Here is a 25,186-nt window from a genome sequence, read left to right as displayed (position 1 = left end):
CAAAAACGACTGCTCCTCCTACCGCCCAATCTCCCTCCTAAATACGGAGACGAAAGTACTGGCCACTATCCTGGCTCGACGGTTACGACAGGTGATAACGGAGTTGGTGCATATGGACCAGTCCGGTTTCCTTCCGGATAGGGCGACCAAATTGAATCTCCGTCGCACTCACAACTGGCTACAGGAGGTCCGTGAGAGAAGTGAACCCCACTGGTTCCTCTCATTGGATGCGGAGAAGGCATTTGATGCAGTCCACTGGCCCTTTCTGATGGAGACCCTCCGACGTTTTGGGATTGGTCCCAAATACATGCAGTGGGTCCGGCTCCTGTACTCCAACCCGAAGGCGAGAGTGCGGATCAATGGAAGGTTGTCCCGTGAGTTCCCCATTGGTAGGGGCACGCGCCAGGGCTGTCCATTATCCCCCCTCCTGTTTACCCTTACGATTGAGATTTTAGCGACACGGATTAGACAGAATCAGGATATCAGAGGTTTTAGATGGGGTACTATTGACGACACACAGGAAAAAATATCTCTGTATGCCGACGACGTACTATTGTTCGTGACCGACCCAGGCAGGACAATTCCAGCACTGTTCGGGGAGCTAGGCGAATTCGGGGCGAGGGCGGGACACACGATCAATTGGCACAAATCGGTCCTTTATGACCCACACGGCAAGGAGCGTCATGAGTGCCTTCCGGGACAGCTTATTCATACGACAGACGGCTTCCAATACCTGGGCGTATATATAACGCTAGATAAGGCACGCTCCTACACTGCAAACGTGGCTAGGATAATGGTAGAAACAAGGTCAGAAATGGACAGATGGAGGCAACTCCCGCTCACCCTATTGGGTCGTGCCGCACTATATAAAATGGTCCTACTACCCAAGTTTCTCTATGCACTCCAGAATGAGTATTATCCCCTACCATTGGCGACTCTGACTAAAATACATGCGGACCTGCGCGCCTTCCTGTGGCTGGGAAAACAACCTCGTGTGGCCCTCGCCACGTTGCAGCGCCACCAATATAGCGGGGGTATCTCGCTTCCCAACCTGGAGGCGTACTATTGGGCGGAACACCTCGCCCCGATCAACGAGTGGCTCCATGCGGCGGCCGATCACCCCACCTATGCGCTGGAAAGGTCTCAATGGTCACGCAAATCTATATTGCATTACCTCTATGGGGAAGCGGTAGGCCAGCACTTCCTTCCCGCCACTAAGATAACGTTGACAGCGTGGCGTAGGGCAACGAAAAGAATGGGTTGGGACAAGAGGGTCACTCGTCAGACACCACTGTGGTGCAGCAAGTGGCTAGGAGAACTGAATAAACTGAAAGGTTTTAGGAGGTGGGATGACATAGGCATCTCCACGGTAGGGGACGTGATTGCAAAAGGGGAATTAAAGACCTTTCCGGCACTCAGAGCAGAATTTGGCCTACACAACACTCAGTACTACAAATATTTACAACTGAAACATGCATGGAGCGCACAAAACATTGCACCGGCAGATCTCCCAGAGTACGCACCACTGGAGGGTAGACTGCTGCAGGAGCAGATACAGGGTGGGGCGATATCCCTAACGTATAGGACTCTAACCAACAATATGCTGGGTGACCTGCAAGCCCTACGAGATAGATGGGAGGCGGATGTGGGGGACATGGAGGATCTAGACTGGGAACTCGCCCTCATGCACCCCCGTGAGGTAGCTATTAAGTCCAGACTCCGCCTCATACAATTTAAAATACTGCACAGATCTTACTTTGATAGGGTACGACTCTTTAAAATGGGTAGGATACCAGACACAACATGCCTTAGATGCCATCGACACACAGGTGATTTCTTCCATACACTATGGGGATGTGAAATAATTCAAGAATACTGGGAGGAGGTGTTCCGGGAACTGGAGGATGTATTGGAGGTGGCCTTACCACGTGACCCTAGACTGGCATTGTTGGGTACGATCACAGATGTGGACCTGCCCCGCCCCTTGACTATCTTTCTGGTACTGGCCTTAGTAGTAGCAAAGAGAGACATCGCAAGATGCTGGGGAGCGCCCGAAAAACCGAACATGGAAGAATGGCGGAGGGGGTTGGATTTGTACATGGCGGCGGAGAGAGTTACTTATCGTGCACGGGGCTGCCCCAAAAAATTCAGGAGAATATGGGCTAAATGGAGACAATTCCATGGACTAGATTGAGACCCTGTGGACTAGTGAAATGTGGGAGGGGAACACCTGGACGAGATGGTGTGCACAGTGGGGACTCATGAGTGTTATGTGACTACATTAATACCTGTTCTTGTGTGCGAGATTGTCGGATGAGACACGTCGAGAGAGGGTGGGGACCAAGGGGTGGGGGGGGTGTGGAGGGTTGGCGGGCGGCTGTTCCGGGGATTCTGTTGGGTTTTGGTTTATTTGTTCTTACTCTTGCTAGTTTGAAAGCGAATCTATTACTGCAGGATATGATATGATGTAATTACTGAGAAAAGTTGCGTTCCTGGCGGATAGGGCGGAATGTTGACACCCTACCGTCTGTCTGCCTTTTTCCTTAGCGGTGATACTACTGATGCAACAATAAAAAGAATTTAAAAAAAAAAAAAAAAACAATACTATGCGGTGAGAGTTGCCTATTTAATGCACTTCGAGAAATCCAATTCTTAACACAATCAAATTGTAATTGTTTTAGACACTCAACTTGGAATGGCCCACCACAAAGGCCACTGCAACTAGAAATTATATACAAAACCAAGGAATATCTTGTATTGAAAATGAAATCTATCAAAAGTCATATGTAGACATAATTAATTCAACAGTAAAAGAAACTCTTTACAGCAGGCTTGCTTCTTTTCGTTTTTTCTTTTTCTTTTTCCACTTCAAGTGTTATTTTTCAAAGATGCTTCAAAATAAATGATGATCAAATACATCCAGTTCAATTGATGATCAAATACATCAAAATACAGCCTACGCGTTTCGTCCTCAAAGGGACATCATCAGGGCTGTAGAAGTAAAGAAAAAAAGAAAAAATATAACTAACCATTCATATATACTTTCGTTATCGATCTTGCATTCCATAGTTCATTTACTAATAATTCCTCTTGATTCTGCCTATATAACAATCTAAAACAATTTAAAACAATGCCTGCCTATTTAACATTCTGCCAAATAATGTCATTTAATTGAGAATTTTAAACAGAACAACTCCTCCTGAGTGTGACCAATATATGAAACCTTTAACCCTTCTTTTTAAGATTTTTCCGCGACAAAAACATTTTAAAACAGAATGATTCATTTCGTATCTATGTGCACCATTTAAATTACAATTATCCCCTGCTTGTAAACAAGTGAATGGTAAATGATTGCTCACCTAGATTTATAAAGAAAACAGGAAAATTCTTCCGTTTAAATCAAGTAGTTTTCACAGAAGCGGTTGAGAAGTCTCCAATTTTAAGAACACGGTATCTCTTATGGTCCACTAGTATAAGAAAAGAAATTGTATATATTTGAAAATAGAATACGTCCTGATCTTCTCAAAAGTCCATGTTTGGGAAAAAGAGAATTATTCTCAATCCCTTTAAATTCACCAAGCTCTATTTAATACAGGTATGGTATCACTACCTAAAGAAAATGTACAGTCACCTAAGATCCAGTACAGGGTAACGAATCCTAGGATCTTTATGAAACACTATGTCTATTCTACCAAAAACTCAAGTTTAAATGGCTCCTACCCTTCGAATCTTGCTCGTGCTGTCTGTTCGGTCAATATGCCAAAAAGTTATCTTCCATACGATATTTCACAATTCCAAAAATTCCTAAGAAAAGAATCACAAAGGCAAACAAGGAGACAAAGTAAATGAATTGTCCCCTTTCAAATAACCATGTTGTCTCTATTCTAAGCAAAAATATCTGCCATGTAAGGCTCGAGTCGGCCATACACCTACCCCCGTCAATAATGATCAGCTTCTCCCGCATCTTACATCCTCGACGACTCGCTTGGTAAAGAGTCGACAATTCCTAGTTAGTTCCTGCCTCTATTTAAATGCTCTATCATCCAATCGGAATGTTTAAAAAACGCGCCAACAACCGCCTCTATTATAGGGTCTGTGTTCCCTAATACGTCCGCTCACCGGTGTAACCGGAAATGTTATATAAAGCCCATTATTTCAATCTGCATTGCGTCTGTACGGGTCACGGTATGCACAAACGGAAATCGATGAAGTGTTTCCGGTTAGTCTCAAATGTTCAGGGATTGGTTCAAATGCAAATCGTCTATTGGCCAATCATTGTTAGTGAACCGAGACATGATATCGTAAGTTGACTATTCACTGTTCGTTCCTGCACACGAGCATGCGTTCCAACTACCGCCTCTATTTTTGATCCATGTTCCCTCATAGGTCCGCACGTCGATATGGCAGGAAATACTTACTGAAACCATGGCATAGACAAACGGAAATCTTTAAGATATATCCGGTTTGTCTCAAGTAATCAGATATTGGTTAAAACAACTGTCGTGTCTTGACCATTCACTTTTAGAATAATATTAACAAAAACGCGCCTTAGTTTATTGTTTACACCGGAAATAATACACGTTTATCCGGTCGAGTTTCTATGTCTCATCGATGTGTATAATCTATCACTTTTTAAACAGTGCTTACGTACCGTGACACTGCAACGCACAAATTTATCTATTAGTAAATTGTTCTGACTTAATTTACTCATAACAAAAATCCAGGCAACTAGTATTACATGTGCAATTTCAGATAAAGAGTATAGTCCAATGTGTGTTTATTGAACTAAACTCAACAAAGACCGCAATTATTCCACCTTCTGTTTTTAAATATTTATATGCTCCGTTGGGAATATCTTGAATTCTAAATTATTAAGATTAAGGCCAATAAACGACCTTATGCATAACTAAGCATACTCAAAAATACTGTGTACATATCCTGTATGTGATCAGAGTGATCACAAAAAATGGAGGAAAAAAATCAAAATAAATGAATGTAAAAATCATAACCATGGTATTATTTATTTAACTTGTCTCCCCAAGCCAAGAGACAAATACACTGCACTCCCAAGTCCAATTGAAAAGAAATCCCATTCAGTATTATTATGAAATAAAGAAAGGGAAACACCTAAACACATGTGCATTATATGTTGTTTTAATTATCAAATGAATGGAGGCCAGACATCATCCGGAAGAGCACGCGGTACACGGTCATTGGAGCAGTAGAGTATCTCCGTCTTAGATCCATTAAACTGGAGGGGGTTGGAACACAACCAGTTCGATGTGACAGTCAGGCAGCGGTGGAAAGTCTCTAAAGAGACAGCGTCTTTGACCTCCAAGGAAAAGACCAGTTGTGTATCGCCGGCGTAATTAAACACCGAGATACCGAAAGATTTTATCAATTGGATCAAAGGATGGAGGTACAGATTGAATAATATGGGGCTGATGGCCGAGCCCTGCGGTACTCCCTGCCCAACTTTCCGCACGTCCGACTTAAAAGGTGGCAAAGCCACTACCTGCTGTCTGTTGTTAAGGTAAGAGACTAACCAGTCCCTTGCCAACCCCGTAACTCCGATCTCCTCCAGTCTCTTAATGAGGGTGGAGTGGCTGACCGTGTCGAACGCGGCCGACATGTCGACCAGCACTAAAAAGGCTGCCCGTCCTGTGTAAACCCGCGAACGAAGATTTTCTAACACGGCCACCAGCGCCGATTCCGTCCCGTGCGCTGGCCGAAACCCAAACTGGGCCACATCCAGCCAGGTGTCATCCTCTAGGAAACTCGATAGAGAGGGGGTAATCAACTTCTCCAAGATCTTAACCAGAAAAGGAAGCAGGGAAATAGGCCTATAATTTGACAAACAGGTCGGGTCAAGTGTGGGTTTTTTCAGGAGGGGGGAAACCACCGCCAGCTTCCAGCTCTCCGGGACAGTCGCAGTAGCAAGCGACTGCTGACAGATGGAGTACAGAGGGTGGAAGAGTTCGTCCTGGAATAATTTCCAGAATTTATGCGGAAGAGGATCCAGCGCCGAGCCTGATGATACAGTCTGTGCCAGTTTACAGAACTCCTCAAAAGATGGCAAAGAGAAACAACTCAGCTGAGGATGATTGGGAGGTTCGTCCAGGGTTCCCAGACTGAGAGGAAGACAGTTCCGCCGGGGATGGCTGGGAGATTCCTCCGAGACCTCCCAACTAGAGGGAGGGCAACTCAGCAGGAGACCATTGGATGGTACTCCCGGCGCAGCTGGGCCAGGAGGAAAATCATTCAGTTGGAAAGAGCTGAAAGGTTCCTCCGGAGCTCCCAGGCTGAGAGGCCAACAGCTCTGTCAGGGTCGACTAGAAGGCTCTTCCGGAGCTCCTACGCCGAGAGAAAAACAGCTCGGCGGGGGTCGACTGGAAGATTCGTCCAGAGCTCCCGGACTAAAAGAGGGATGGCTCAGCTGGGGTCGGCTGGAGGAGCTCCCAGGCCGAGGTGCAAGCGGCTCGGCCGGGGTCGACTGGAGGACTCCTCCGGAGCTCCCAGGCCGAGGTGCAAGCAGCTCAGCCGGGGTCGACTGGAGGATTCTTCCGGAGCTCCCAGGCCGGAATGCAAGCAACTAGGCCGGGGTCGACTGGAAGGTTCTCCCGGAACTCCCAAGGTAGACTGACTAGGTAGACTGTCCAAAGGGGTCAACAGAGACAAAGCCTCCCCAGCAAGTCCACTCAGAATCGTGGCGATCTTATCCTCAAAGGCGGCTGCCAGGGAATCACACAAGGCCTGTGAGATTGGAATAGTATTCATGGCACCAGCCGGATGGGAAAGATCATTCACAATCTTAAATAGGGACTGAGACTTATTAGTCACCTAGTTTAATGTATCCTCCAAATATACTGCTTTGGCACACTTAATCTGTGCTTTGTATTCCTGTAGTGTCAATCTAAAAGTAGTTTTTGCAGCCTCCAGATAGTGCCTCCTCCACACCCTCTCTGCCCATCTGCATCTCAACCTCAGCTGCAAGAGGTCAGGAGTGAACCAAGGCATGGCGCGGTTCTGTCTATTCCTTGAGCAGCGCAATGGGGCCACCTTATCCAGGGAGTCGGAAATCTGCCGACATCGACATTGTTTCCAAGTGCAAAACCTTCAGGGAGAAGGGTGGGCAGGACTGAAGATTTTAAAAGTCTAGACCAAGATCTACCCATTTTGATATTGCTCTGCCCTGTATCACTCGGACTGCAGGTAGGCAAAGATGGAATGAAACAAGCGCATGATCCGTCCAGCATTGAGGCATGATGTCATTCACCACTACATGCTGGGCGTCAGCAAACACCAGGTCCAGAGCATGGCCTTTCTGGTGGGTCGCAGAGAGAACCAGCTGCTGCAGCTGAATATTATTACAGGCCTGGCAGAGGTCATGGTAGGCAGAGTCTAAAGGCCCGTTTAGCCATAGGTTAAAATCTCCCAGAACTAGCAGTCTATTGTGGGAGTTGGAAAGATCATAAATAAGATCAATAAAATCCAGTAGAGTAGAAGGGGCATTGCCCGGTGGTCTATAGCAAAGCACCCCTGAATATAGCGTTTTCTCCTGCCCTTTAAGGGAGAAGCCAATAAGCTCAAAGCCCGGCACCTCCTTGATCTGTAGCTGCGAAAGAGCTAGAGTTTCCCGAAAAATGAAGCCTATACCACCACCTCTGTTCTTCAAGCGAGGAGTGTGCCTGATTGTATAGCCCTGGGGGCACGCCAGACCCAATTCTACCTCACAGTCCGCCCGAGTCCATGTTTCCGTGAGGAAAAGCACATCGAGTCCACAGGACTCAATAAGAAAAACAATCTCCATATGGTGCTTACAGAGGGACCGGACGTTAAGTAGTCCACATAACAGCTGCTCTGGTTTGACCGAAGGAGCAGCCTGCTGGGGTCTAAGCTGCAAAAGATCTGTCCTGGAGAATACTATGCGTGGGCTAGTCGAAGAGACAGAGTGTTCGGCCCTAGGCGCCCGTAGCGCGAACGGGCGCAAACGGGCTTACCTCTGGCGCACCTCCGGCGCGCCTACGTCGCGCCCGCTGCGCGCCAACGCTGTGCGCTAAGGGGGTGGACATCTTATGTACCGAAGTATCGCGAAATTCCTGTGAGGGCAAGCCACTGGCCCCTCACACAAGATGGCTCCTAAAGATGGTATTGACCTTCGTGAACCCAACCCAATATGGCGGCCAAAAGCGGCGAGTTCCTGATGAGCCCCCAGCTATCCCTCTATCCCAGCAAGGGTGCCAAACAATTAATATCCGGGTAAGTCCTAGCTGAAGAGCCCCACACACAAGAAGAGAGCGACGGCGTTCTAGCGCTAACAGCGCAAGTGCGAAACAAAATAGTGCAAAAACAGATTTAAGCCTAACAAGTTATTTAAAATATTTAAAACAGCAGGTAATAGCGGCGTGCGTCGCGCGTCGCGTAGCAGGCAAATAAGTCTACCTGACTACGGGGAGGCGGCTCGCTTAAGTAGGCTCCTCCTCCAATACAAAAGTCCTGTGAGGGCTAGCCACTGGCCCCTCACACAAGATGGCGCCTAAAGATGGTATTGACCTTCGTGAGCCCAACCCAATATGGCGGCCAAAAGCGGCGAGTTCCTGATGAGCCCCCAGCTATCCCTCTATCCCAGCAAGGGTGCCAAACAATTAATATGCGGGTAAGTCCTAGCTGAAGAGCCCCACACACAAGAAGAGAGCAACAACGTTCTAGCGCTAACAGCGCAAGCGCGAAACAAAATAGTGCAAAAACAGATTTAAGCCTAACAAGTTATTTAAAATATTTAAAACAGCAGGTAATAGCGGCGTGCGGCGCGCGTCGCGTAGCAGGCAAATAAGTCTACCTGACTACGGGGAGGCGGCTCGCTTAAGTAGGCTCCTCCTCCAATACAAAAGTCCTGTGAGGGCAAGCCACTGGCCCCTCACACAAGAAGGCTCCTAAAGATGGTATTGACCTTCGTGAGCCCAACCCAATATGGCGGCCAAAAGCGGCGAGTTCCTGATGAGCCCCCCAGCTATCCCTCTATCCCAGCAAGTGTGGGTGCCAAACAATTAATATGCGGGTAAGTCCTAGCTGAAGAGCCCCACACACAAGAAGAGAGCAACGGCGTTCTAGCGCTAACAGCGCAAGCGCGAAACAAAATAGTGCAAAAACAGATTTAAGCCTAACAAGTTATTTAAAATATTTAAAACAGCAGGTAATAGCGGCGCGTAGCAGGCAAATAAGTCTGATCACCGTTAAACTTCAAATGGGAATGTCGCGGTTGGAAATTTAAAGAAAATGGACACTTAGAGGAGGACTTTGAGCAAACCCCTTTAGACTTAAGGAGTTCTAGAGCCAACACCCACAGGAGCAATATAGTACTCGAGTTACCTCACCCAGGGAAGCCGGGTGCATAGGTGTCTTTTGGTGTTGGGAATCTTCGCTGTTTCCAATGGCGATCTGCTGCAAAGTGCTACTGCTGTCAGAGTGGAAAGTGTCCACAGTGATCCAAGTCTGGATCGAAGATGAGAAGAACCTGAAAGAAGAGGGGACAGAGTCTGGGTCACTTGCCAGTGACCAGGGACACGATAGGCAGATGCCCACCGATGTCGGGTGATTTCAGGTGAAGGAGGTGAAGATTGACTCTTCAGCCACAAGGACCAGGAGGCGTCGACGACAACCAGGAGCTAGATACGAGCTGACCCACGAAGTATGTAGAGTGCTGCAGTATCGGTGCCTGGATTGGACCCAACAAGCCTTGGCAACAGCAACCCACGCAGAAAAGAGAAAGATGCTTCAGTGTGGGCCAGCAAGGTCCGAGGGACTCCCCACTTGGTGGGGAGTCAGGGCACATCTAAAGCAAGAGGTGTCGAGAAGTCAATGCACTTGCAAATGTGCAGGGTGTCCAGGAGTTCTAGTTCCACGTCACTCACGAGGGCTGTGGGTCTCAGCTTTGCTGGGGACTCGTGTCAGCCTCTGAGAAGTCTGGAAATCCTCTTCCTGGGCTGCAGATACTTCAGAGTCCGTCTGGAGCTTGGGAGATGCAGACCGGCACATGCTTTGTTGGTGCCTGCCAAGCAGGGGAGTTACTCCTTGACCCCAAAGGAGATTTCTTTAGTCCTCTAGTCTTGAGTAGAGCGTCAAAGTTCCAGGATTCAGTTGCAGAGTTTCCTCCAGGGATATCTAAAGTCCTGTTGCCAGGGGTTCCTTACTTATACCTAAGAAAGGGGTTGGACTAACTCTGGGGACCCACCTATGGGAGGGTTTGGAAAGAGGGATGGCTACACCCATTTCCTTTGTCCAGTTTCGTGCCAGAGCAGGGGCTGGTAGCCCCTGCAACTGGTTTGAGCTGGACTATGCACAGGGACACCAAATGTGCCCCCAGTGCAGACTTCAAAGCACTCCGGGAGTGTAACCACCCAGCCCTAATCCACCATGGCCTGTCTGGGAGGTGGTTACGCCTCCCTGTGACAGGAAACCTATTGTCCAGGCCTCCCCTGCCGGAGTTTCGGTCAGCAGCAGTAGGCCAGACTTGTGTCTGTGGCTGCAGCATCCATTTTGTGATGCCATAGCTCTTTAAACTGGTTACCGGGTAGACCGGTGTGTAAATGTCTCTCCCTCAAGAAGGGTGGAATTCTACCCCGCCGCCAGGACTGGCGGGGAGTAAGATTCCAAAGTGTTTGACACCAAACACAACATGTTTCCGTGCAGCCATCCCAAAGTTAGCATTTACCGCAAGGATATAATGCAGAGTATATGGTCAGGCTGCATCTCAGAGCAGCCCCAGAGAATGGTTCCGAAAGCTGCAGAGGGGCTCTGCTCATGCATGGGCACCCTCTCACATGAAACCAAGCACCCTGCCTTCAAGATTGATAAGGCCTGCCATAGGGGTGACTGATAGGTCTCTATGTGTAGTGATTTAAAGTAGATATACGTAACCTATATCTCAGTAAGGGGTGCATGTCATTTTGGAAGGCTTCCCAGGGGTGGCATAATACATGCTGCAGCCCCTGGTAGGCCTCTGGGGTACCTATGCCCTTAGTACCTAGTGTACCATGTACTAGGGACTCAAAAGGGTATCCCAGTAACCAAACTGGAGTATATCCATAGTACATGGAATCAATTTTAGGGAGAAGGCAGATAGGCTGGGGTCCTGAATAGCAGGATCACAGCCAAACTAAGTCGAAAACCAGCAAAACACCAGGAAAAAAGTGGGGGCAACCATGCAGTCAGATGACACCTTCCTACAATAATGTTCAAGAGTGAGGGGCTCAAAAGTCACAATAAAATCCCCCGCAATCAGAATGTTTGAACCACGGTAGATCTAATAAGTTGTCTAAAGCCGCTATAACTTTAGACTTCTTCCCCTTTGAGCCCCTGGCATAAACGTTAGAAATGTCCACAGCCCCTTTTTGGCCCCACTTCAACCTGATCGCAACAATATCATTACTCTGTGTTTCAAGGACCCAATATTAAAACCGCCAACTTGGCGCACACAGATTACCAATTCACCTGAGGGTCGACCCTTACCCCCACATGTTGCAGGGGTATAGTAATTTAAGCAACCTAAGCAGTATAGGGGGTCTATTTCCCAGGTTTCTTGAAAACAACAGACATCAAACTGATCAATAAAAGCGAACCAATCAGGGGAGACGGTCTTCGTCTTCAATCCTGCTACATTCCAGGATAACATGGATGTCTCATGGGTAGCAGGTGAATGTCCGCTTGGAACATCAATAAGTACATCATTTGGGCCCGATACTCCTACAGGTAAGGAGGGTGCTTCCCGAGAGGCAGTAGCCTCCCTTCCTGGATGAAGACAAGGAAGTTGAGTACCAGCTAAGGGTAAGAGAGTGGATTCCTTAATCATATGGGGAGCAAAAAGACCATCTAGTTTGTTCTGGGTATTACAAAGCAGTCAATCATTAGCCTCAAGAGAGGAAAAGCCTCTTAACCCAGGCAGTGTATATTCGAGTGTTTGGTGGACACACTGCTTGGTAATTCCGCGCCTGCGTTGAGCGTTCTATTGAGCGGGGCGGGCCGTGACGGAACCGCTCCATCACGAGCACAGCTCAACCGACGCTGGTGACGGAGCGGTTCCGTCACCAGCATGCGGCCGCCCCGCCCCCTTAGCACTGCGGCGGAATAGCCGCCGCAGTGAAGGGGTTAAATTACTGTTTTCCAACCTACACTCCCCCGTTATTTATGTCCCGCTTTCCCATAACAAAAAAAATTATAACAAACAAGCATGAGAACAGGCAGGAAAAAGTTGCAAGCAGTGCAAGTACAAAAAAGTAGAAGACATTTTTTATGTTAAAATCTTTTTTATCAGGTTTTCAGTTGTATATAATGTTGTCTTCGTTTGTATAAACGTAACAAAAATGCTTAACACTTTTTATTATAACTTTTCAACAAAATTCACAGCAGCCACAACGCTCTACAACATAGCCAAAGTTCTGGCTAAACACATAAGGTCCCAAAGACGAGACCCATTGGCTATGACAACGCTTGTTTTAGTGGGTTATGAAACATAGCTGGAATAGCTCATTGGCGGGCCCTACTAGGGTTGTTTAAACTAGCTGGTTGGGTAGAGCGTTGTGGGGATTTAGTATTTGCTACATGGGTGGTTGTATCTGTCACTAATATGTCCTCGCACTCGCTAATGCGGGTATCTATCCTATCCAGTACACAATTACTCCCTGCATGTTTCTGTATCTTCCTAGCCTTTTTCCCTTTACTATCCCTCCCGCCCCTCCCCCACTGCCCTCCATAGTTTTCCTTTTCCCCATGCTACCGCTATAGTGCAAGTTAAGTCTAAAGCAACCTGTCTACACAATCAGCAATGAACAGGCCTCTTGGCCCCGTGGATAATGAGAACCCTCAGGCCACCCTTATACCGGCCCCACAAACCCCTCAGGAGAGAGAGCGTAATTATTTAGAATCAAAGAGAGTAGTTTGGGCAATGCTAGGAGATAAACGCGTTAACAGTACCTTGACTAGTCCACAACAGTTCTTGAATGTCCAGCGAATCTGAGTAGGCAAGATGCCTAATGCCAGTGGAAAGGGGGGTAGCCCTGCCCTGCCTCTTCCTGGCAATGAGGGCAAGGACGGGACAGGCCTTGGCCCGGGCTTCGCCCGCGCGCGTCCTGCGCTGCGGGGGAGAGGCTGCGCTATAAGCGTGGTGACATCAAGGGATGCTGGGGCAGGCAGTCCTCACACTGAGGTTGAGCGCCTTGGTAGGCTGATGGCACTAGCGGCGTTTCCGACGTGGACCCTGGAACTCCTGTGCCACCAGGGTGCTGCGCAGAGCTTGTGGTGTCCGTTGCTGGTGATAAGATAGCTTGCTCCCCTAGTGCCTGGCCTGTGCTATTGCATTGTTTGCATCAGATTCACCTAGTGCCTGGCTTGTGTTATTACATTGTTTGCCTCGGATTCTCCTAATGCCTGGCCTGTGATATTGCATTGTTTGCATCAGATTCTCCTCGAGCCTGGCCTGTGTTATTGCATTGTTTGCCTCGGATTCACCTAGTGCCTGGCTTGTGTTATTGCATTGTTTGCATCAGAATCTCCTAGTGCCCAGCCTGTGTTATTATATTGTTTGCATCAGATTCTCCTTGTGCCTGGCCTGTGTTATTGCATTGTTTGCGTCGGATTCTCCTAATGCCTGGCCTGTGATATTGCATTGTTTGAGTCCCGTTTTCCTAGTACCTGGTCTGTGTTATTGCACTGATTGTGTCATATTCTTGCAATGCCTGGCCTGTGTTATTGCATTGTTTGCATCACTTTTTTCTAGTACCTGGTCTGTGTTATTGCACTGTATGTGCGGCTTTTGGTATGTTATTATTCCAATAGTTGCTGCTTTTCTAACAAACATGGTACCTTTTATCCCAATCAAGTGCATGTGACTGCAAGGACACTTCCTGCAGTAACAATCTATTTCCTATTTATGTGGCAACAGACAGCACAACATGTCTGCCAGAGATGCTGTAGGGTCAGAAACAGTACATAGGTAAGTAGGTATGATGGAAAACAAACTATTGCGTAAGATTTTAAACGAAGAAGCTGCTGTGATAGACGGCAAAAAATTAATGTCAAAACATCAGCATTAGGACAATGGTACATGGAACAATAATGGTAGATATATTTACACTTCTGTGCAGTGCGTGTCACTTAATGTTCTTTTCTTGCACTCTCATGAGATGGTTTTGCAAGGCAAATCTGAGCTCACTGAGTGTGGAGCTTCCACGAATCCCAGAGACAGGCCGTTCCAAAGACGGTAACAGAGAAGGTTGAAAGATCTGAGTCTTCATCCTGGAATATGGAATGGTGATCCCTGAGGGGGTGTGGGTGGTCTGTGTGTTGCCACGGCTGTCCAGGGGGTGTAAGAAAATGTCAGTAATTTGTGGAGGGCCCTCTTTTGCGTGAGAACCACCCAGCTTCATGCAATACAGACTTGAGGGTTTGTGTCTGCGCAGGATGAGTTACATTCTAATAGTAAAATGGAGGACCTTGTCCAAAGGCGATAGATGTTGCCAAGGATTAACATCTTCAGTTACGACAGATAGAGAAAGTCCATGTATCTCGAGGAGCTTGAAAAGCTTTCTGCACTCTGCTGGTGCAGGCAGGATGTTTATTCTCTAGTTGGCATTTGCCAGGGGATGTTCAGATACAGTGGGTTAATTAAACCTTGCAGCAGCACTTGTAGCGTGGACTCTTGGAGTCTTGTAGTATGTGTTAGATGCGGAAGAACTGTCTTAATGTTCTACGGAGCTCAGAAAATCCAGACTTTCCGGGCCAGAACCGGGTGCTGTAAGCTGCACTAGTTTCAGGGAGATGGACAGATGTTATGGCGATAGGAAACCCCGACAAACCACAATAATGTTCCACTCTTCCAGGTTAGACGAAACCAAAAAGGCTTGAACAAAGGGAGCTGTTGAAAGTGTCAAAGGTGACCTATGAACAGCAAGGTAAAGACAGGAGTTGGTGTTTGAGATAATCTTAAGGGAATAGGAAAGAAATGAGAAGTGTGTGAATGGAGTTACTTTCGTTGTATACTTCGTAAAGAGTTACTGGAAATTTTGCAGCCCCGCCTGGTCCATCTCTTTTTCTAAACTCTATTGTTGTTTGAATGAAATCTTGACCGTAGGCATCTATCTTAAGCAAAACCTTAAGCACTTGGGAGCTCCGAGCACCCTTACTTTGCTAAGTTACTCAGTGAACACTGTTAAATCACCTAGTTTTCAGACATTAATAAGATGTCACCTGATCAGCAGAACTTTTAGTTAAATATTTGTGTATTATGAAATATTCCCTACTAAGTTCAAAGGCAGTAAAGAAGAAGGGGCGATTTACTAAGATTTTGCGTCGTGTTTGCGTCACAAAAGTGGCACAAAAGAGTGCAAAATCTTTTTTTCCTAATTTTCTTTCCAGCAAATAACGTAAAAGTAATGTGAAGCATCGCACTGCACTGCTTCGCGTTACTTTGCACCTTGGGGCCTGCCAATGGTGGGGCATGGGCGTTCCCGTGTAACCACCCATTGGGGCAGATTTATGAGTTCTGGCGCATCTCTGCAAATCAGCAGGGATGCGCCAGAACTGATGCGTCACGCAATTCCCTCCTTGCGGCACCACAGATGCGCCGCATTTACATTGCGGCGCACCATGGTGCAAGGAAGGGCAGATGCGTGACGCATCTTGTGGTGTACGGGAGGCGCATTGCTGGAGTAGCGTCGCAAGTGCGACGCAACTCCTGCAATGTACAGAGGCCACCCATACATAACGTGGTGCGTCACTCCTTACGCCTGCTTCAAGCAGGCGTAAGGATTTGACCCAACAGCGTCGTAAAACTGACTCAGTGAAATCTTATAGATTTCACTACGTCAGTTTTATGGGGCTTTCCTACGAGGGAACGCCCAACCTGCGACAGAACGCCCACATGAAACCTGACGCAGGTTTCATGTGGCGCAGGGCTTTACAACGTGACGCATCTGCCTAGATGCGTCACATTGTAAATAGGTTGCAGGGATGCGCCACGTTTCCGTGCCGTTGCGTGACGCAACGGCAGCGTAAACGTGGCGCAAGTCTGACATAAATCTGCCCCATTGTTTCTCACGCTAAACTCAATTTACCAAATACAGTAGATTGGGTTTAGCGTGAGAAAACTGCACCCTTTTAAACTAGGCGCTTGGAAGGAGAAATGCTTTAATTTCTCCTTCCTTTTCTGAATTTGCATGCGTGCTGCACTGTGCAACATGCATACAAGGTTGGAAAAGGTTTCCCTCATGTCTAGGCATAGTATTTTGTACAGGAAGGGTGTCCTTCCTGTAGAAAACCTATGCTGGGCTCACACACACACGCTAGCGCTCTGGTGCTAAGGTGTGTGCATGGCGCAGGGCTGCTGTAATCAGTGCCGGCGCAAGGGAAAGGGAAGGAGAGAGCCATATCTTTGAAAATATGGTACTCTCCTGCTCCCTCCCTGTCATGCAGTGCAGCCTCGCAGGGGGAGGCCTGCGCCACATTGCGTGGAGATTTGGTAAATCTCCCCTGAAATGTCTTTTACAACCAGATAAATATTGTGATTTCTTATTCTATTTTGTTTCAATTTAGTAATTTTAAATATCTTTACATCCTACAGATAACAAGCCTTGAATGTATGAATTGACCATCAGTAATAACGCGAATGCTGTAAATCTTCAATAATAGCAGAAATATTGAGCTACAGTATTCAGGAAAACATCAGCGCAGTCGGCGACAGAGGAACCTGCACACAAACTGACAGATCCCGGATGAAGCATCAAGGGCAGTTCAGTGATTGTAAGAGTCTGAGCTGTGCACCTCCACGCCACAAGACGAAGAAATGACCTTAGGAAAATTAAGGCAACAACAATAACAAACCACCTCCTGAATAAACAAGTGTCAAATACTAACTTTGATCAATGTATCGGTATGATGTGATTACCGCAGTGCTCTATTTTCTAAAATGAAGACAAGCCATCATTCCGTGCTCTAGGTGAATTGTAAACTCTTTCTGGCCAAACCACAGTAACAAGCGAAAAGCACAACAGAGCGGAGCCAGACAACTGACGGGTAAAGGAAAGAGGAGCTCTTCTATCGACAATACAACAGACTGTCCCAATTTGCACCAGCCAGAAGGAAGATACATCTTTACCTGCAAGCGTCCACAGCCATAATCCAATCTAAAGGCACAATCCCCTACAAAGACACATTCTACGTATTAGGAGTGTGGCAAATATTTGGTGGCTATTGTATTTTATTGTTAAAACAGAAATCAAACGTGCAAAATACTGCACACATTTAAAGTGTGTGAGAAATCACAAGTGCTTTATCAGCCATGTTGGCCCATCAGGAACTACAGTCAAGGGATATAGACCATTATATACCCGACCCACATACACTAACCAAGAAAGAAGAATCATACACATACAGCAAGAGCTTTAGTTTGTCATCATTACTCAAGCTTCATCAGCACACGTACACAGGACAAAAACCATTCAAGTGCAGTGAATGTGTAAAGTGCTTTAGTCAGTTATCACACCTTCAAAGACACAATCAAACACACACAGGAGAAAAACCATTCAAATGCAGTGAATGTGGGAAGAGCTTTAGTCGATTATCAAACCTACGAAGACATCAACAAACACACACAAGGGAAAAACCATTCAAGTGCAGTGAATATGCAAAGTGTTTTACTTTCTCGTCACACCTACAAAGCCATCTGTCTAACCACATAGGAGAAAAAAAATTCAAGTGCAGTGAATGTGCAAAGTGCTTCAGTAAGTCATCACACCTACAAATTCATCTGCGAACACACACAGGAGAAAAGCCCTTTAAATGCAGTGAATGTGGCAAGAGCTTTAGTCAGTTACATCACCTACACAGACATCAGCGAACACACTCGGAGGAAAAACCATACCAGTGCAGTGAATGTGGGAAGAGCTGTAATCGATTAGAAAATCTACAAACACATCAGCGAACACACACAGGGGAAAAACCATACCATTGCAATGAATGTGAAAGCATTTTTAGTCGTTACTCAACATTAAGGATTCATCAGCAAACACACACAGGGGAAAAACCATTCAAGTGCAGTGAATGTGCAAAGTGCTTTAGTCGGTTATCAGGCCTAAAAAGTCATCAGCGAACACACACGGGGGAAAAACCCTTTCATTGTAGTGAATGTGACAGTAGTTTTCACAGCTCTTCAGCATTAAGGTATCATCAGCGAACTCACACAGGAGAAAAAACATTCAAGTGCAATGAATGTGTCAAGAGCTTTAGTAAATTATCAGTACTACAAGGTCATCAGCGAACACACACAGGGGAGAAACCATTCAACTGCAGTGAATGTGGGAAGAGCTTTAGTAAATTATCAGTCCTACAAATTCATCAGCGAACACACACAGGGGAAAAACCCTTTCATTGTAGTGAATGTGACAGTAGTTATCGCAGCTCTTCAGCATTAAGGTATCATCAGCGAATTCACACAGGAGAAAAACCATTCAAGTGCAATGAATGTGTCAAGAGCTTTAGTCAATTATCAGTGCTACAAAGACATCAGCGAACACACACAGGGGAAAAACCATTCAACTGCAGTGAATGTGCAAAGTGCTTTGGTCAGTTATCATACCTAAAAAGTCATCAGCGAACACACACGGGGGAAAAACCCTATCATTGTAGTGAATGTGACAGTAGTTATCGCAGCTCTTCAGCATTTAGGTATCATGAGCGAACTCACACAGGAGAAAAACCATTCAAGTGCAATGAATGTGTCAAGAGCTTTAGTCAATTATCAGTGCTACAAAGACATCAGCGAACACACACAGGGGAAAAACCATTCAACTGCAGTGAATGTGCAAAGTGCTTTGGTCGGTTATCATACCTAAAAAGTCATCAGCGAACACACACGGGGGAAAAACCCTATCATTGTAGTGAATGTGACAGTAGTTATCGCAGCTCTTCAGCATTAAGGTATCATGAGCGAACTCACACAGGAGAAAAACCATTCAAGTGCAGTGCATGTCTAAAGAGCTTTAGTAAATTATCAGTACTACAAGGTCATGAGCGAACACACACAGGGGAGAAACCATTCAACTGCACTGAATGTGGGAAGAGCTTTAATCACTTATCAAACCTCCAAACACATCAGCGAACACACACAGGGAAAAAACCCTATCATTGTAGTAAATGTGACAGTAGTTTTTGCGGCTCTTCAGGATTAAGGCGTCACCAGCAAACTCACACAGGAGAAAAACCATTCAAGTGCAATGAATGTGGGAAGCGTTTTAGTCTCTTATCAAACCTTCAAACACATCAGCGAACACACACAGGGGAGAAACCCTATCATTGTAGTGAATGTGACAGTAGTTTTCATGGCTCTTCAGCACTAAGGTATCATCAGCGAACACACACAGGAAAAGAAACATTAAAGTGCAGTGAATGTGCAAAGAGCTTTAGCCGATTGTCACATCTACAAAGTCATCAGCGAACACACACAGGGGAAAAACCCTATCATTGTAGTGAATGTGACAGTAGTTTTCGCAGCTCTTCAGCATTAAGGTATCATCAGCTAACTCACGCAGGAGAAAAACCATTCAAGTGTAATTAATGTCTAAAGAGCTTTAGTCAATTATCAGTTCTACAAAATCATCAGCGAACACACACTGGAAAAACCCTAACATTGTAATGAATGTGACAGTACTTTTCGCGGCTCTTCAGCATTAAGGATTCATCAGCGAACACACACAGGAGAAAAACCATTCAAGTGCTGTGAATGTGCAAAGTGCTTTAGTCAGTTATCACACCTTCAAAGTTATCAGCAAAAACACACTTGGGAAAAACTATTCAACGGCAGTGAATGTAGGAAAAGCTTTAGTAACTTATCAAACCTCCAAACACATCAGCGAACACAGAGACTCTGGAAAGAACTTAAGAACATCAAAAATAATATTGACCCCTTAGAGACAAAGACAAGAGCAGAACAGTGCAATTATTGTGAGAGGAATGAATTACGGAAAAAAATTAAATTCAAATTGTGTGGGACATTGAAATGCCAGATGATAGAAGACCGGACTAGCAGTAAAGAAGGAAAACAGATAACAGTATTTGCAGAGTTATAAAAGTGTTTGTTTCCAGTGATTGTTCACTTCCGTACACATAGCAAAGCAGCATGATGTACCAGGATACACAGTGGGAGGCTAGCACAATGTGGACTAAAAGAAAAGAAAAATTGTTGATTTTTATTTGGTGAAGAAGAGATACAAAGGAAAACATTCAATCGCACCTGACCACACCTCCTTTAAAAGCAACACTGAACAATACTGGGACTAACAGTGGTATTTTCAGATAACTTGTCGGCTTAGTGATAAAACCTATAAACCAAACACACCCAGAGTGGACATGTTGTCAGGGCTCTGGAGATGGAAGCTTCATTGGTAAAATGTATGTATTGCTATTAACAAATGCCACTGCAGTATATGTAATGAACTAAAACGAAGCACAGGTGTTCAAGAAATAACCTGTTTTTAGATATAAAAGAGCACATACCTTGTTTTTAAGTAATGTTTGCTGCATCTTTTACACACTGTTATCGGTTGCTGGATCAGCTCGTGCCTCGGGCCTTATAACTAAGTGTGACCCGTGGCTCCTTTCCGACATGGCTCTCCCTATTCAGTTTGTGACTTGCCAAACTCTTTCTTTTTACCAGAATTGAGCCATTGTAAGCAGCCGACTCTGTTTGAAGAATGTGGTGAAATAGCGAAATCCCACATGAAAAGCATATATGTGCCAGGACAATCAGTTGCACTCCCAGCAACTCGTCTCCCACACTTGCTTGTCCCTTGTCCTCAAACGTTCTAAAGGATTTGTCGTATGAATGCCAGAAGTGGCAGTGACATTCATGAAGCTAACGCTAACAGGAGTGTGTGGGAGATAGAGAGGGTGAGAGATAAAGAGAGCGAGAGAGACAAAGAAAGGGGGGAGAAATAGAGAGAAATGGAAGGAGAGGGAACGGCACGTTATATGTACTCACCTAAAAATAGAAGAAGCAGCCGAATACATGTCAATGAGTGACATCACCAGAGAAACGGGCTGAACACCTGTGAATTTATATGTTTATTTTTAATACCTATAGACCCATGTCATGCCAATAAACAGGGCACAAGTAAGGAAAATAGTATGGAGCGCATTATCGTATGCAAATTACAGTGACGTCACATGTAGTGACATCACAAGAAGTGATGTCAGGTCCTTATAATAATTTGTATGTGAAAGGTTGACGGCCTGTTTTAAAAACATAAAACAAGAAACATAAAATAATGTAAAAATACGTTTTTGGTTTCAGTTTTTATACATCATATGTTTTTCCCACTTTTAGTTTGTAACTAAACTCGGAAATGACTGAAAGTGTAAATATTTTTAAACAGATATGTGGAACTTTGAAATTACATTTTTAAACAATTTTCAGCAAATAAATAAAATGTGCTTTTAATTTGCGTTTGTTTCCTGATGTTATTCTTTATCCAGCCCCTAAGCCCCAAAGTGGTTCACATTTACTGTGTATTAAGCAAAGAAGGGCTAATTTTGTCAAGTTCTCTGTTCCTCTCTTGCGCCACTCACACAAACAAACAGTCGCAGGCTGAGGAGCTAGATGAAACTGAGTCAAGTTTCTAGATAATAGTGGGGGACCCCTTCAAACTGTGGCTACCCCCGACTTGTGCCATGCTGATAAACCTTTCTTGACCCCCACCGTATGATCTACTCTGATTTTTGGAGGGACACACTTCCACAGATGACCATGTTAAATCTAGCTTCGCACAACCCACTGAGCATTCCTGCAGGTGTGGTACTTGATAGCAAAGGTTTATTGTCAGCATTATTTACAGCAGATAATAAAACAATCACAATTCTTGTCGATTTAAAACGACTTAAGCACAGTTCATACAAATACTACACTTTGCGGATAATCCATGATCTGACGTAAAATGCTAGTGCAAATAGATGACGTACATCACTTTTAAAACCAATCAATTAGATAGAGCGGTCATTAGATCTTACAAAGCGTACCAGCTAACAAGCACGTACATAGGTACAGATACCGGCGTCTCCGTCTGCTTGTTGCCTACTCAGAGCAAGCAAACCCCTAGCAAGCCTGACAGCTGTCTTATAAACATCAGAAATAAAAGAAGAGCACAAGCCTGCTGCGCAGACGTTACCTAGTGTGTTAAAAAAACAAGGATTGTCCAAATAGTTTGTTTTGCTGACAGCCGGGTAGAAATTAAACCCTCAGATATGGGCCAATAGACGGCCAACACCTAAGCGAGCATTTTAGAAAGTGAAGGTACAAGTAGAAATGAGCAACAATACCTCTCGATGCTCTGTCCAGTCCATAAGGTTCTCCAGTGCCTTTCATGTTGGAGTCGAGCTACGCCCCGGTTTATGAGGGCAAATTTATCAAAGGACGAGCACAGCGCCCCGAGATGAACGGAAAATTTCAAAACCATCACTACAGTTGGTTTATGGTTTGAACCCACTTCCTTCGCTGCTGTCTATGGCAGGTCTGCATATACGAAGCAACTGCCTGGCAAATCTCCATACGATCAGTTCTATAACATAAGAAAAGTGCTGCACTGCAGCATCTTAGATTACGTGTTAGAAAAAGTGGACGTAGGTAGTACCTACGGGTTTTATGCGACATATCACACAGCAGCATAAAATGCATATATGACTCAGGCCCCCTTATGTATGGGGACACGTGTCAGATCCGCCTCCAGGGGCTTTACCCATGATTTACTTAAGGTCGGCACCTGAAGAGATCCTAATCTGAACATGAGATGTAAAGCCATTTTCTCAGCAGGGAACAGCAAGTCCATGAACTGCACCAGGCGCGGTTCACATTTTACTTTCTGGTAATTAGTCGGAAGGATGCCTTTCCTTGCTTCTTGCGTGCTCCACATGAATGCACGATATTTCTTTTTAACCAGTTCTAGTGTTGCCTTATTCATCAGTTCCAGATGATTCTATTTCTCTACTCAACTAGTGTATGTTAGAATGTTCTCAGCGTGCTTGAACCAGAGTAAATTATTGTAATCCTGCATCGTCGCAGTATCTGCGGAACCATACTATATGATGCAAACAATAGATTTGACCACACTCGCATCCAATATCTTATTGGGTGAGATCCTCCAGTGAACCCCAGCTCAGCTCTTAATACTGTCAGTGGGGTTCCCAGACCCAGGTTTAGTACACGTAACAAGAAGATGTTTCCCAGTTTAAGAAGAGCCTGAACTTTCGTAAAATCCCACAGTTCAGCACCATAAGCGCAGGCCATACGTGCATTTGTCTTGAATGCATCAATGCTAGTTTTATTGGTCTCTTGCTGCTTGAGTTAGCAAAATGTAGAATAGTGGCGTCAAGTTTGTTTCCGCCTTCGCCAGATGAGCTTTCCAATATAAATGGTCATCCATTCGTATGCAGAGGTAGTCATGTTTTAAGTCGCTTAGTTGGTTTACCATTAATCCTGAATGTCAACAATACCTTTGATTTATGAATAATTATCATATATTTTTCTCTTTATTGATTATTAACTTCCGTACCTTACAGAATAGCTCAAAGCCTTCCAAAAGTTGATGCATTGATTTTTCAGTACGCGCTAATATTACTGCATCATCTGCAACCAGCGGGATTGGAATATTTTCCTTCTCCAATATCGGAACATCAAGACGAAGATTCCCGAGAGAATTCAGTTCCACTGATGTGAATGTTGAATAAAGCTGGGGCAAGTACGCAACCCTGCCCAACGCCAATGTTTATTTCAAACTTCTCTGTGCATTCTTCTTTTACACCAAATCTTACTCTGGAATGATTGCCGCGGCAGATCCTTTCGGATAGTTAAAAGTTGCTTGGGAACCTCCTTCCTCCAGAAGACTCAGAAGGACGGAGCGGCGACAGAATCGAATGCTGTTTTTAGGTCTCTTAAGACCAAGTAGAGCGGGTAGTTTCCAGGGACACAAACTTCATACAGATCATGTGCAACCTCAGAGCCTGGTCGATTCTACTTTAGCCTTTTCAGGATCCAGCCTGAGAGTTAGAGGCAATATTGTCCTCCTCTGTCCAGGTCTCGAGACGTGACTGTAAGGGTTTCCCAAAGATTTTCCAGATGTTGCCTAATTGGGAAATTAGCCGATAGCTGGGGGGTCATCTCTCCCCCCCCCTTTCTTTTTTTTTTTTTTAAACCTTTATTTCGTAAAAAAAGAGTACAGTTACAGACCTACAACCACACAGGCCGGTCAGTTACATGCAATAACAATATCAACTCTATACACAGCTCATCAGCCGACAGCCCGAGGGTCCGGCAGCGTAGAAGCACGATGTTATCCGGAGCCCATGGCAAGAGAGGATAAATAAAGGTTTCCATTTTTTACAATGTATAAACAACACAAAGAAAAACATGAAAAAGAGTCGAGGCAAAACCAAGCAATATAAGGACTGTTACGTACGGTAGGGGGAGACAAATGAGTAGCAGGCATCAAGAAATCACGGGAGAGGGGAGTGGGGACCGAGAGTGAGCAGTGCATCACATATAACAGGAAATCAAAGTACCAGAACGTACAGTCAAGGAGATCGTGGAATGTCAGGGGGCTCAGCGAGGGGAGGAGCACAGATCTCTCCTCGATATGAATTCCATTGACCCCATATCTTGCCCCACTTCTTGGGCCTACCACGAGATATGTACACGATTTTTTCTCTAAACATGCACCAGTCCATGTTCTCCTCACAGGTCGAGACCGACGGTGCCCTATGAGATCCCCACAATTGAGCAATATCTCTCTTCGCAATCATGTTACCCAGCGTAACCCACTGAGTCTGAGCAACCGTAAAGTCATTCTGTTTCCATACATTCAACAAACAGCGTCTGGCCTCAGGGAGCAGCTCAACACCCGTCACTTCACCCTTGACCGCATGCACTCGATTCCAGAAAACCACTACCTCCGGGCATTCCCATATAATGTGGAGGAAGGTAGCAAGCATACCACAGCCACGCCGACATGACCCATCCACAGAATAACCCATATGCACCAACCGTGGACCCGTGACATAGACACGATGCAGAATCTTCAGCTGCACCAGTCGGAGACACGCCGGAATCGCAACTTCTTTAGGGGAGGATATTGCAGCTTGCCAGTCCTCGTCG

At 45.6% G+C, this 25,186-nt stretch overlaps 1 pseudogene; it reads left to right on the top strand.

Moving 5' to 3' along the window:
• LOC144805810 (uncharacterized) overlaps positions 1–25,186 on the top strand; it is a 232,186-nt pseudogene that overhangs the window by 32,674 nt on the left and 174,326 nt on the right.

The sequence above is a fragment of the Lissotriton helveticus genome (genome assembly GCF_964261635.1).
Source record: "Lissotriton helveticus chromosome 1_1 unlocalized genomic scaffold, aLisHel1.1 SUPER_1_unloc_26, whole genome shotgun sequence".
NCBI classification, from domain to species: domain Eukaryota; kingdom Metazoa; phylum Chordata; class Amphibia; order Caudata; family Salamandridae; genus Lissotriton; species Lissotriton helveticus.
The sequence above is the reverse complement of the archived record's forward strand: the minus strand, read 5'-3'. Positions and strand labels throughout refer to the sequence as shown.